Genomic DNA, 12358 nt, shown 5'->3' with positions numbered 1-12358 from the left:
GATTGTAGCCTGTGTCGAGCTCTGTGCAATAGAACAGAAGATGTGAGTGGTATAGAGATTTTAGTGCTTCATATTAAATTATGTTCAATTCAGAAATGAAGTATTAGGTATCATATATCAGGCATTAATGACTATATGTAATAGATCTTGCCCTAGTGAGGGAAAAACTTGAGTTAACAGGTGATTATACATTCTTAGTAGAATGCTGAATGCATTCAAAAGTCCAGACATGACAGAGTAGGTCATATGTTCAGGGAACTACAAAGAGTTCAATGTGCTGAGACAACATAGGTACTCATTTTGTGAATGAAAAGAGATTTGGGTAGAAGTTCAGGTAGAAGTTAATTCATGAAAAGCCTATGTGCTGTGCTAAGGATTTTAAACATTCTAAAATCTATGGAGAGTCATTGGAAAGTATTTTTAGCTAAGAAGAGGCATTGTCTACTTTCATTATAGAGAATGCACCCTGGCACTTTTTATGAGGAATATATAAGGTGGTAGGGTAGAATAGTCAAGCTAGTCAAGTCAAGTCAAAACTAGACTCAATAAAACAAGTCAGATGTACGTGTATTTTTCAGGACAATTAAAAATGTGCACTGAACTATGGATATGACAATAAGATGAAATAATATGGATTCTGGAGGCATGAGAGTACTAGATATGGTATTTCACTACTAATTTCTCTTGTTCCCGGCTTATGCAAATTGCACTCCCATTCTTAATTTTAAAAATGTTTCACAGACTGTATTCAAAGTTGTAAGTGTCAAATGAGATATCAGGTATATACTTATGTGTACAGCAGTGGCTTGTTTTTGTTGTTTGATGTGGATTTACTGATGCAAATATTAATGGTGCCTCTGGAGCATTTTTGTACCTTTCAGCTAGACTGTTCTTTTAAGCATGGTTTAAGGTAAACACTTGGAAAATACTAAATCTTTATCATTATACAGTTTTTAAAAGAGACCTGTTTTCCTCTGGTTGTTGCTTCTCTACATTATTCAAAGTGATGGCTACATCACTGAATATGCTGTTCAGTGGTGCCTTGTTGTGAAATATTGATGATGTATCACTGCGAAGCAATTTAGAGCACTGACCAAAGGTGCTACTCAAATTGAAGTTAGAATTTGTTTTTAGGCAACATATGGCAAAGTTTACTAGCTTCTGTGAACAGCTCAAGTTCAATTATACTTAAACTAAAAGAAAGATACCTACTTTTACCATCAGAGGCCAAAGAAAAAAGAAAGAAAGAAAAAGGTCACTGTACTGCCTAATGAAATATCAAACATAAAAGATTCAAAGTTTGAGTTTATCAGCTTGTAGCACATTTGCAACACAGGTTCCTGTAAGCAATGGAACCTGTAAGGGCAACTTCCAGAGCATAAAATATTGGCTGAGGCAATGACAAATGCAAGGTAAAATTTTTCTGAACAAATGACTCATCAGCATCTATTTGTTCTTTCATGAGTTGTCAGGTTCAGTATCTTTTTTAACTAGCAGGTATTTGGTTACCTATACAAACCAAAAGTGGTAGAGACAAAATTGAAGAGAATGCAGAAGGCTTTTTATTACTTTCCAATGCTGTGTGTTGTGTGCTGTGCTTAGATGCTTGATTGTGTCTGACTCTTTGCAACCCTTTGGACTGTAGCCTGCCAGGATGCTCTGTCCATGGAATTCTCCAGACAAGAATAGTGGAATCAGTTGCCGTTTACTTCTCCAGGAGGTCTTCCTGACCCAGGGATTGAACCCACATCTCCTGTGTCTGCTGCATTGCAGGCAAATTCTTTAACCACTAGGCTATTTTCAACGCTGGACTTGCAAAATTAATAGTTCAGTAAGCAGTGAAGATGAGATCCATTCTCCCTTTCTGGTCTTGAAGGTAAACTGTTAAAAATGCCACAAAAGGAGTCTACTTTCTGGAACTAAATTATGAGAGGGTCTTGGAAAACATCTCTGCAGACACAGCTAAAGGGGAAGCCCAGAAGGAAGGGGATGCTTCAGAGAGTTAATACTAAAACAGACCTAACTACTAGAAACCAGGCATGATGGAGGTGTTATACACACACGATAATTACCACATCCCATTTTTTCATCCTAACACACCACAAAATCTGCCCTATTTTTTCCTAATTCCTCATATTAATCAGTCTTTGCCTCTTCAAAAATTTCAGATAGGGGCTATTAAAATGCATAGCATGACTTGCTCTAGGCCATATCTTCAGTAGCTCACAGAGCAAGAATTCTAGAATCTAAATGAGTTGTAGTATAGGAAAGAGTAGTGGTCCTACAGAAGCTGTTGTCCATCTAATTTCTTCATCACCTGTGTAGTCTCCAGTATCCCATAACCTGAGGACATCCTGCGCCCTTTGTCTTCCCTCTACCTTCATTTGGTAGCAGTCCATTCCTCAAAATATGTCACAACACAATATCTCAGAAACCTTAGTTCTTTGTAAGTAAGACTTAAGCAGGCCACCTTCTCAACAGATGACAAGAGCCTAGTCTTCAAAGAATTCTACCTCCATGGAAGCCTATGAATCATATTTGCATACATGATGAAATGGAGTTATATGTCCCAAGGACTGAGATATGTGTTTCTTCTCTTCCCCAAAATTCCTTGATTTAAATCCATATAGAAATATTAGGTAATTTGTTTAAGAAATTTGACCCTTTAGTCAAATTCAACTTATTCCAGCAAAAAATGTTTTAACACCTACTGTATGCCATGTGCTGTTCTAAGCAAACATACACAAATAAGATACAATCTGTATCCTCAAAGCCCAAAACAGTTAGGTATCGCACAACACTGTGGTATGTTCAATAACAAAGGCAAGCACCAAAACCTCACCCTACACTAATAAAGCAGAGCTTTCTGTGCTTTGGGAAGATAATACCAGTGGCATTTAAGCTTTATTTTGAAGACAATATTCATGAGACAAAAAAAAAAAAAAAAAGCCAAAAGAAAGGATACAAAGATGGTATGTGCAAAGGTCCCTGACAAGAAAGAGTAGCAGCAAGTTTAGGGACCTTAAATTAGGACAATGTATGAGGTACCTCGCACACTAGGCACATGCCTACTAGGTGACAGGATTAGTAGGTTTGTATCTAGATAATGATGGGTTTTGTATTCCAAGGAAAAAGTATAGGTTTAATCTTGAAGGTAGCTTTTAAGCATGGAGTGGTAAAGCCAGAAACTTAACAGACATACAAGAAGACTGACTGAATAGAAAAGATGTTGAAAAAAGAGAAAGCATAATAATCTTTCCTAGCTAAAACTAACCTTTCAATTCCCAAAATAAAAATAAATAAATTAATAAACACATAAGAGATGAAAAACTTGATTAATATTTCATTGTAACAAAATTGCAATATTAGGCATGAAATTCAGTGTTTAAAGTCATACCTATAAGAACAAACCAAAGAAATTGAGCTTCCTGTTCATATAAAGTGATCGTTGAAGTATTTCTTTCATTACCTCAAAAATGTAATTCTGCTTTTAAAAGCATTGCAGAACAGTGCAGGATTTTACTGAATTTCCTTGCAAAGCTGGCAGAGGGTTAGGAAGAAGGGTGAGGAGCTAAACTGCACAAACTGTGTGAAATTTCCTAAGAATCCTCTAAAGACATTTCTCTTCTGAGAAATCCGCTCATCATAGCAGTTGTTTACAAATTTATCTCTTCTCCATTTCTACTGCCCCACCCCACTATCCACTATTTCACACACCCATTCATTCAGTCTTTTCAATATTTTGTTTTCCATAAAGCACTCTATCCCTTTTCTAGTGGAGAGGTTAGTTAGCTCTCTTATCTAGTTTCTTTCAGGTTTCCTATGACATTGTTAACACTATCAGCACACACCTGGGAGAGTATCAGCACAAGAAATATTACATTTTTAGGAGTCAGGAGATGAGGGCTGCATTATGAATTATTTGAATTTCATATTTTATCCTGTCATTAAAGAACAACAAGTTTTGAGTCCTCTGCTGCAAACTGGACCTGCAAGGAGAATATGGATGCACAAGCACTCATTCAGACTGCTCTTAGTACATGGAAGAGAGCTCAGGAGAGTTGCACACTTAAATGAAGTATTCTCACCTGGAGAATCCCATGGACAGAGGAGCCCAGTGGGCTACAGTCCACAGGGTTGCAAAGAGTCGGACATGACTGAAGTGACACAGCAAGAAGGCTGGCATGAAAGACATGAGAATTCAATTTCTGTTGCTCTTAAAATTTTGTTATTTTAGTTATCTGGGCCACACTTTCTTCATCTATAACTTGAGGGCCATTGTAGAATATTTTTGAATGTTTCTTCATTGCAAAGCTGCATTTTAAGCATTGGCTTTGGGGTTGAAAAACCTAGTTTGGAGCTCCTACTCTAGCACTGTAGGTAGCTGTGTGCACTGGGCGGGTTCTATAAGTACTTAGGGTGTATCTTCACTGGAATATGGGGAATCAAGCATCCATCTCAAAAAGAAAACAAAATAATGATGTAAAGTTCCACCTAAGCAACACAGGCTGCTAGTCTAGGAATATGTTCTCTAGGATTCCAATTATTAAAAAAAAAAAAAAAAAACCTGATAATCTTTTTACAAGATAGTTTTTGAATTCACTCCCCTAGTTACATACAGACTTAAACTTAAAATATTCTTGACAGATGAATAATCATCCCTACTTATGTTAAAGTCTACTGGTAAAATATCACTCTCTTTCAATAATATAACCAACTATTATTTAAATCCAGATCCTCTTTTTCTGTGCCTTCTTATGTTAGAGAACAACCAGTCATCATTCTCTATGTAATAACCTTTCATAGATGTGTTCTCTATAAATTACTTTTTTATTATTATTACCAAGCTGCTGCTGTTACAGTAGTGGTACTTAAAACAAGTTATCTGCAATTTTTTTTATCCCTCTGCATAGAGTCCATTTACTGCCTTGCCTCCTTCACTGATTACTTCAAAAGACAGCATAGGGAGGCTATATTCCTTGTTAAGATTAAATAATTAATTGAGTAAATAAAACCAAGACCAGGAAGAAAGGAACTAGCTTCTCCTTACAAATGTTTACTTGGTTTGCCTTCATGCCCATGGGTGGTGGTTCTTTATCAAAACCTGGATACTGTTTATGAGACAGTGAGATGTTAAGTGGTGAAAGAAAAACAAACAAGCGAACAAAACACTGATCTCATTAGCCTTGCTTAGTGAGAGACCATTTTTCAACATCCTCTGCTGACCACACACAAATATAATTTGAAAGATTTTCTGAACTCCCCTCCTGATTTCAGTATCATTTGTGCAATTTCATATGCTATGCCTAAGTTTGTTCTACATTACTCATGTCCTTTCCCTGATTATTTACACCCTACTCTGTTTTCAAAAGACTTATCAGAAAATTCTATTATTCCAGTTTACACTGACTTCTGCCTTCTAGCAATTTTCATCATGCTTAACAATGTAGCACCTATTTACATAATATAGCTCGTTGTCCTTTATCAGACACACATACGTAAATTTTGTTTCTATAACCTCATCTAAAAATCCTTTATTTAGAAAAACAGATCTAATACTTGTTTTTGCATCTCCAAAGACATGGGAAACCTAGCCCAGGATTGGCTATATAACTGATGCTCTACAAATGTATTTATGGGTTGCTTTCAACCAGGATACTCTATGGCCCAACTTCAAGGGATGTTATTCATACAGCATTCAGTGTGAAAGCTATTAGCACTATGAAGACAGGAATGGTCAACAAGATCAAATGTGATAAAAGAAAATATTGATGGCAACCCAGGAGTTGTTCAATGCTGACATTCATGTATAGACTACATTAAGCATTGTTTGAAAGTATAGATATATGATAAAGAAATAATCATGGCTTTAAAAATTGACAATACAGCAATTTTTTAAATACAGTAACTCTGGCATCATTCAAAATTTCCAGAAAATTAAAGTATCTACATTTATGAAACTAGACTCAAATCAAAATTCAATTAATCTAGGAACACATCCCTAAGATACTCTCAATAGCAAAATCAATGGGTTGTTTCTCTACTCCATTAACATTTCTATACACTTCCCCTGTTGTATTTTATCATCTCCCATTCTAAATTGTATTGGTCTACTTCAGTTAGAACTAAAGCTTGTCACAATCCCAGCATGCTCAAACCCACTGGGAATTCAGCTGCACAACCTGGTTAAAAAAAAAAAAAAAACAGGAGTAAAGCAGGGTCTTGTCCAATTAAGTCTGACTAGAATCATATCTAACCTCTAACAGGGAAATCAACAAACAGAGAAATGGCTAGGGATACTCAGGCTTGGTTCCGACATGCAGCAATGTGCTAGAAAGTGCCATTTCAGTTCAATACAGCAGCAGACAGAGGTACTGCAGTCAGTAGTCATAGGATATTATGTAGAGCAGGTGCATCTAACCAAAATGTAGAGCTAAACAAAAGAATTAATCAAGAATTCTAGGAAGAGGTGGTATGTATACAATTCTGAAAGGAGAAAGGCAGGCTCATGAAGCACAGATAGCATTTTAGACAGCGTGCGTGCTCAGTTACTCATTCATATCCAGTTCTTTATGACCCCATGGACTGTAGCCCACCAGGGTCCTCTGTCCATGGAGTTTTCCAGGCAAGAATAACGGAGTGGCTTGCCATTTCCTCCTCCAGGAGACCTTCCCAACCCAGGGATCGAATTCGTATCTTCTGCATTGGCAGGTGGTTTCTTTATCACTTCACCACCAGGGAAGCTCCAGCATTTTAGATAAGCCACACCATAAAAACAAAACAAGCAGGAATCAACAGGTATAGAAGGAGGTGCAAGAACTCAAGAAAGATGAAGAATACATTTTGCTTTTTTTTTTAAATTTTATTTTATTTAACTTTACAATATTGTATTGGTTTTGCCATATATCAAAATGAATCCACCACAGGTATACATGTGTTCCCCATCCTGAACCCTCCTCCCTCCTCCCTCCCCATACCATCCCTCTGGGTCGTCCCAGTGTACCAGCCCCAAGCATCCAGTATCATGCATTGAACCTGGACTGGCGATGGCTAATGAACACATGAAAAGATGCTCAACATTACTCATTATCAGAGAAATGCGAATCAAAACCACTATGAGGTACCATTTCACGCCAGTCAGAATGGCTGCGATCCAAAAGTCTACAAGCAATAAATGCTGGCGAGAGTGTGGAGAAAAGGGAACCCTCTTACACTGTTGGTGGGAATGCAAACTAGTACAGCCACTATGGAGAACAGTGTAGAGATTCCTTAAAAAACTGGAAATAGAACTACATTTTGCATTATTAACTACTGGGGAAAAAAAGCTACAGAATAGGTAGAGGACAGATTATCATGGGCTATCGTGCCATATTAAGAGCCTCAAATACTATCTTGTAGCTAAAGGAAATCATCCAAGCAGAAAAAGAGTGACCATATGCCTGGCTTCTCCAAGGGCTTCAGGGGGAAAATGATGAGTTTACTGCATTATGTACAGATTTAGTTGTCCAGCAGGAAGAAAGATATTGAAGACCAGGGATTAAAGACAGAGTGAAAGGGGAGAGATATTTTGCTAAGGAATATGGGGTCGCAAACAGTCGGACACGACTGAGCGACTGAACTGAACTGAACTGATACATTTTGGAATATCACTTTATAGTGGTAGGCATTTTGAAACAATATGAGACAATTAGAAAATCGTGCAGCAGTGGTTCTCATACATATATTTGAAAATTGACATGGGAGTCTTAAGACACACATTTCTAGATACGCATATTATCCCAAACCTTGCTATTCTAATTCAGTCTTTGGGGTGGGGCCTTAATATATGTAGTCTTAAAAATATCTTCAGTTAATTCTGCTGTACAAAAAGAAAAATTCTGAACTAATTTTAAAGGTTGAATGAAAAAGAGGAATCTGCCCAAAAAAATATACCACAGAGCCCAAAGTCAATGGAAAAGTAAGAGAGTATGGTAGCCTTAAAGACAAAGCAATAATACAGAGTTTAAGGAGATCTAGGTTCAGCTCTGACTTTGCCACTTACTAACAGTGTGACAGCCATTTACATATTTCTGATTGAAACTTATCAGCAAAATGAGGATAATAATAGTAACTCTCTCATAGAGACACTGTGGAGATTGAGGAGATAATGAATGAAAAATGCACAATCAAGTCATATCAGAACATGCCAACAAATATTAGTTCTCATTAATATGAATATTATCATGGATACTTTGATTATTTCTCAAATATTATAGCTGGACTTTGGGCTTGCCAGTTAGTAAATAATTGGTGATTCAGGCAAGAATAATTTTTGCAGTGTTTTAAGAACAAAAACCAAATTATAGGAGATTGAAGGGTAAAGAAAAGGATAGAAATGAGTGCTAAAACCAATTTTTCCAAGAAGGTTAGGTGATACAGGTAAAAGAGAAACTAAGATGGTAACTTAAAAGGAATAGATGACATAAGCGGGGATCTTTTGATCCTGGAGATTATGATTTTAGACAAGATAAGTCGAGTGATTAGACAGAAAAGATACGTGAGACAGAAGTAATATTTTGTTTCTGGCCCTAGAAGTTGCTGGATTTAAGAATTCAAGAATCTCAAGTCTGCAGTATCTAAAACCAAAGAAAGAGATAAATGATGAAAGTGGCCATATTTGTTGATATGAGGAAGAATATGGAAATTTAGAAGACACATCTGAAAACATTTTTAAAAAGCATTTTATTCTACTAATTTTCATACTTTTATTTATCTCTTTTTTAAATTGGTCTTGTATGCTATATAAAACATGCACATTAACCATGAATTTGTTTTTGCCCCTCAGCAGTAAATTAAATATCTTGGTTATTGGTGCTAGAACCACCTAAGGAATTCCAGCTGCATTAAATGAAAGATTATCTTGTAAAGCATGACTGAAGATTGTGGTATCATGTGGTAATAATGATTGTGGTAATCATGACTGAAGGTTAGTATCATTACTAAGAAAATAAGCAAAAAGCCTGGCCAGTCCAGTAATAATTACAGACTGGTCAGTGCTTGGGTCCAGATAAAGCTGAAGGACACAAATGTTTAGTGGCAACAGCATTCAAAATACTGGGATTTTCTTTTCTTTTCTTTTTTTGGCAACAAAAATCCAAATGCAGAAACAAGCAAATAACAACAACAACAAAAAGAGAGAATTACAGGATTGACTGAGCACTGAGATTTTTCTGACTAGTTCAGAAGGAAAGCTAGGGGGATACATGAGTTGAAGATGCTGGAAGAGTGTAGTTCAACAGATTAACCATTAAGTTTAGAATAGACCAGAAAAGAAGAGAATGCGGCACACAAGTGATAGATTTGGTAAGTATATCATGCAAACCACTCTGAGACCAAGGAGTTGATATACGGAAAGCAATAAGTAGGACAATGTTGAAAGTGAAAAAAGAAAAGTAAAAGGGTTTAGTTGCTCAGTTGTGTTCCACTGTTAGCGACCATGGACTGTAGCCCACAAGGCTCCTCAGTCCATGGAATTCTCCGGCAAGAATACTGAAGCTGGTAGCCATTCCCTTCTCCGGGGAGTTTTCCCAATCCAGGGGTTGAACCCGGGTCTCCTGCATTGCAGGCAGATTCTTTACCCATCTGAGCCACTGGGGAAGCCAATGTTAGTCAGTATTTAATATTTTAATATTTTATGAACAGATGCATTAGATAACATGTCTAAAATAATAAGATGAATTACATCCCTATGGACTGCTGAAATAAAGGTGTAACCTAAAGGATGTTTCACTCTTTCATTGTAGACTCTGGTTTCCCCAAGGTGACCTCACAAGGCACAGGTGAAGTGAGGCTTCTCCAATCCACTTTACTTCATGTGGGAACAATTCTATTTAGAAGATTAGAGTTCCGGAGTGTTTATGTCTGAACTACTTCCATTAACATGACTTATTATAAGCTTTAAACATCACAGTGAATTTTAGAACTTAGAAGATTATTACTTAATCACAAAACAAACAAAAGAACAGAAAAAAGCACCCCCCCCAGTAAAAACTTGGAAAAATTTCGAACTTCTTGCTCAAAGCTATCTTAAACCCAATGAAACATTAAAGATTTAAAATTCTTTTGGTGCAGTAAAATAACCAAGTGCATATATATTTATTTCTCCAATAGTTGAAGGGACTTTTACCTCAATCATTAATCCTCTTGTAAGAGAATAAAATGGAATAATAAATCACCAGTACAGATATGTTGGATTTGATCAATGTTTCTCTTCAGAAGGCATAAATAATAGAGAAACACCCACTCTGCAAAATCTACATATCACAGCATTCTGTCACCCAAGCAAGGGGATTGATATGAATTGGTGAGAGGAAGCAAGACCTTCTTTCCCCTACAGAACTGCTAAAGCAACAAGTCATCTTTTACAGGGCAAATAACACAGCACTTCAGAGCAGTGCAATACTTTCTCAGGAGAGAACTGCCCTCATCCTCAACCTCTTCCTCCCTTAAGGAGACTAACAGCAGCTTATTTCATTAATCATTCTAACTGGCAGGATAAAAGGAATAGCATTTGGAGAGAAACTACTCTATATTGAGTGTTTCACATATTTTCTGTTATAATTCTTTAAACACCATTATGAAAGTATTGGGCTTCCCTAGTGGCTCAGCTGGTAAAGAATATGTCTGCACTGCAGGAGACCTGGGTTCAAATCCTGGGTTGGGAAGATTCCCTGGAAGAGGACCTGCCACCCACTCCAGTATTCTTGCCTGGAGATTCCCCATGGTCAGAGGAGCTTGGAGGGCTGCAGTCCAGGGGATCGCAGAGTCGAACATGACTGAGTGACTAAGCACAGCACATGAAAATATAACACCCATGAGAGAAACACTCCAGTTGTAGAAGCTTGGTGAAAATTCTAATGCCAGACACAAATCAAGCTAGGTTGGAAAGCTGATTCTACTATTGAATTCCTAGTCCCAAAGTCCACTGATCTGATGTCTGCTACATTATGTTTTTATTTTGTTTTGGTTTGGTTTACGGGGTTTGTGGGGGTGGGCAGGCAGCACGGCATATATCTTAGTTCCTCAACCAGGGACTGAACCAGCACCCCTGCATTGGAAGTGTGCAGTCTTAACCACTGGACCACCAGAGAAGTCCCACTAAGTTTGGGTTTTTTTTAACTTTTTATTTTGTATTGGGGTACAGCCAATTAACAAAAAACATTGTGATAGTTTCAGCTGAACAGTGAAGGGACTCAGCAATACAGATACACATATCCATTCTCCCCAAAACTCCCCTCCCATCCAGGCTGCCCCGTAACATTGAGCAGAATTCCATGTACTTTACAGTAGGTCCTTGTTGGTTGTCTATTTTAAATATAGCATTGTATACATATCCATCCCAAACTCCCTAACTATTGCACTATGTTTTTTATAAGAAAGAAATATTTGATTCAAAACCCCTCATTCCAAAATCATGCAGAACTGGCTATGCTTAGCAAATGCTTCTTTAGACAAAATACTCATGACTAGTAGAGGTGGACCATAAAGAAAGTTGATGGCTGAAGAATTGATGCTTTCAAACTGTAGTGTTAGAGAAGACTCTAGAGAGTCCCTTGGACAGCAAGGAGATCAAACCAGTCAATCCTAAAGGAAATCAATCCTGAATATTCATTGGAAGGACTGATACTAAAGCTGAAGCTTCAATCCCTTGGCCACCTGATGCAAAGCAACAATTCACTGGAAAAGACCCTGATGCTGGGAAAGTTTGAGGGCAGGAGAAGGGGGCAACAGAGGATGAAGTGGTTGGATAGTATCATCGACTCGATGGACATGAGTTTGAGCAAACTCTGGGAGACAATGAAGGACAGGGAAGCCTGAAGTGCCACAGTCCATGGGGTCACAAAGAGTTGGACAAGACTGAGTGACTGAACAACAAGTGGTCATAAAGCACTACTGAATGAAAATGTTTATGGCTCTGCACTCTTCAAGAGAATATCAGAACTTTCAGGAAATGGTACATCTATGAGAAGATTCAGGGATACAGTGTGTGTATTTGGTAAAGTCACTAGAATATCCATGGGATTGTGATTGTGTTAGTGTTCTTCCTTCCTCTCCAGACCACACTAGCCAAAAAAATCACTGTTCAAGTGAGGTAGGTGAAGTATTGCTAAAATGGTTGTTCCCTCTCCAAGCAGGGCGGCAAGTGAAGTAAGACTTCATTTCATAATGAGGCTAAGTTGAAACAAGATGTGAAGTGTAGAACACTGAGCTTGCAGGAGTTGAATAGCATGTTAGGGTACAAGATCAACAAAAATGAAGTTAACACCACTGTAAACATAAGACCAGCAAGACATATCTCATTCTTCCCAGACCTCAGTCT

Source organism: Bos taurus, chromosome 6, assembly GCF_002263795.3.
Source record: "Bos taurus isolate L1 Dominette 01449 registration number 42190680 breed Hereford chromosome 6, ARS-UCD2.0, whole genome shotgun sequence".
In the NCBI taxonomy this organism is placed as follows: domain Eukaryota; kingdom Metazoa; phylum Chordata; class Mammalia; order Artiodactyla; family Bovidae; genus Bos; species Bos taurus.
This window is presented reverse-complemented; position numbering follows the sequence as displayed.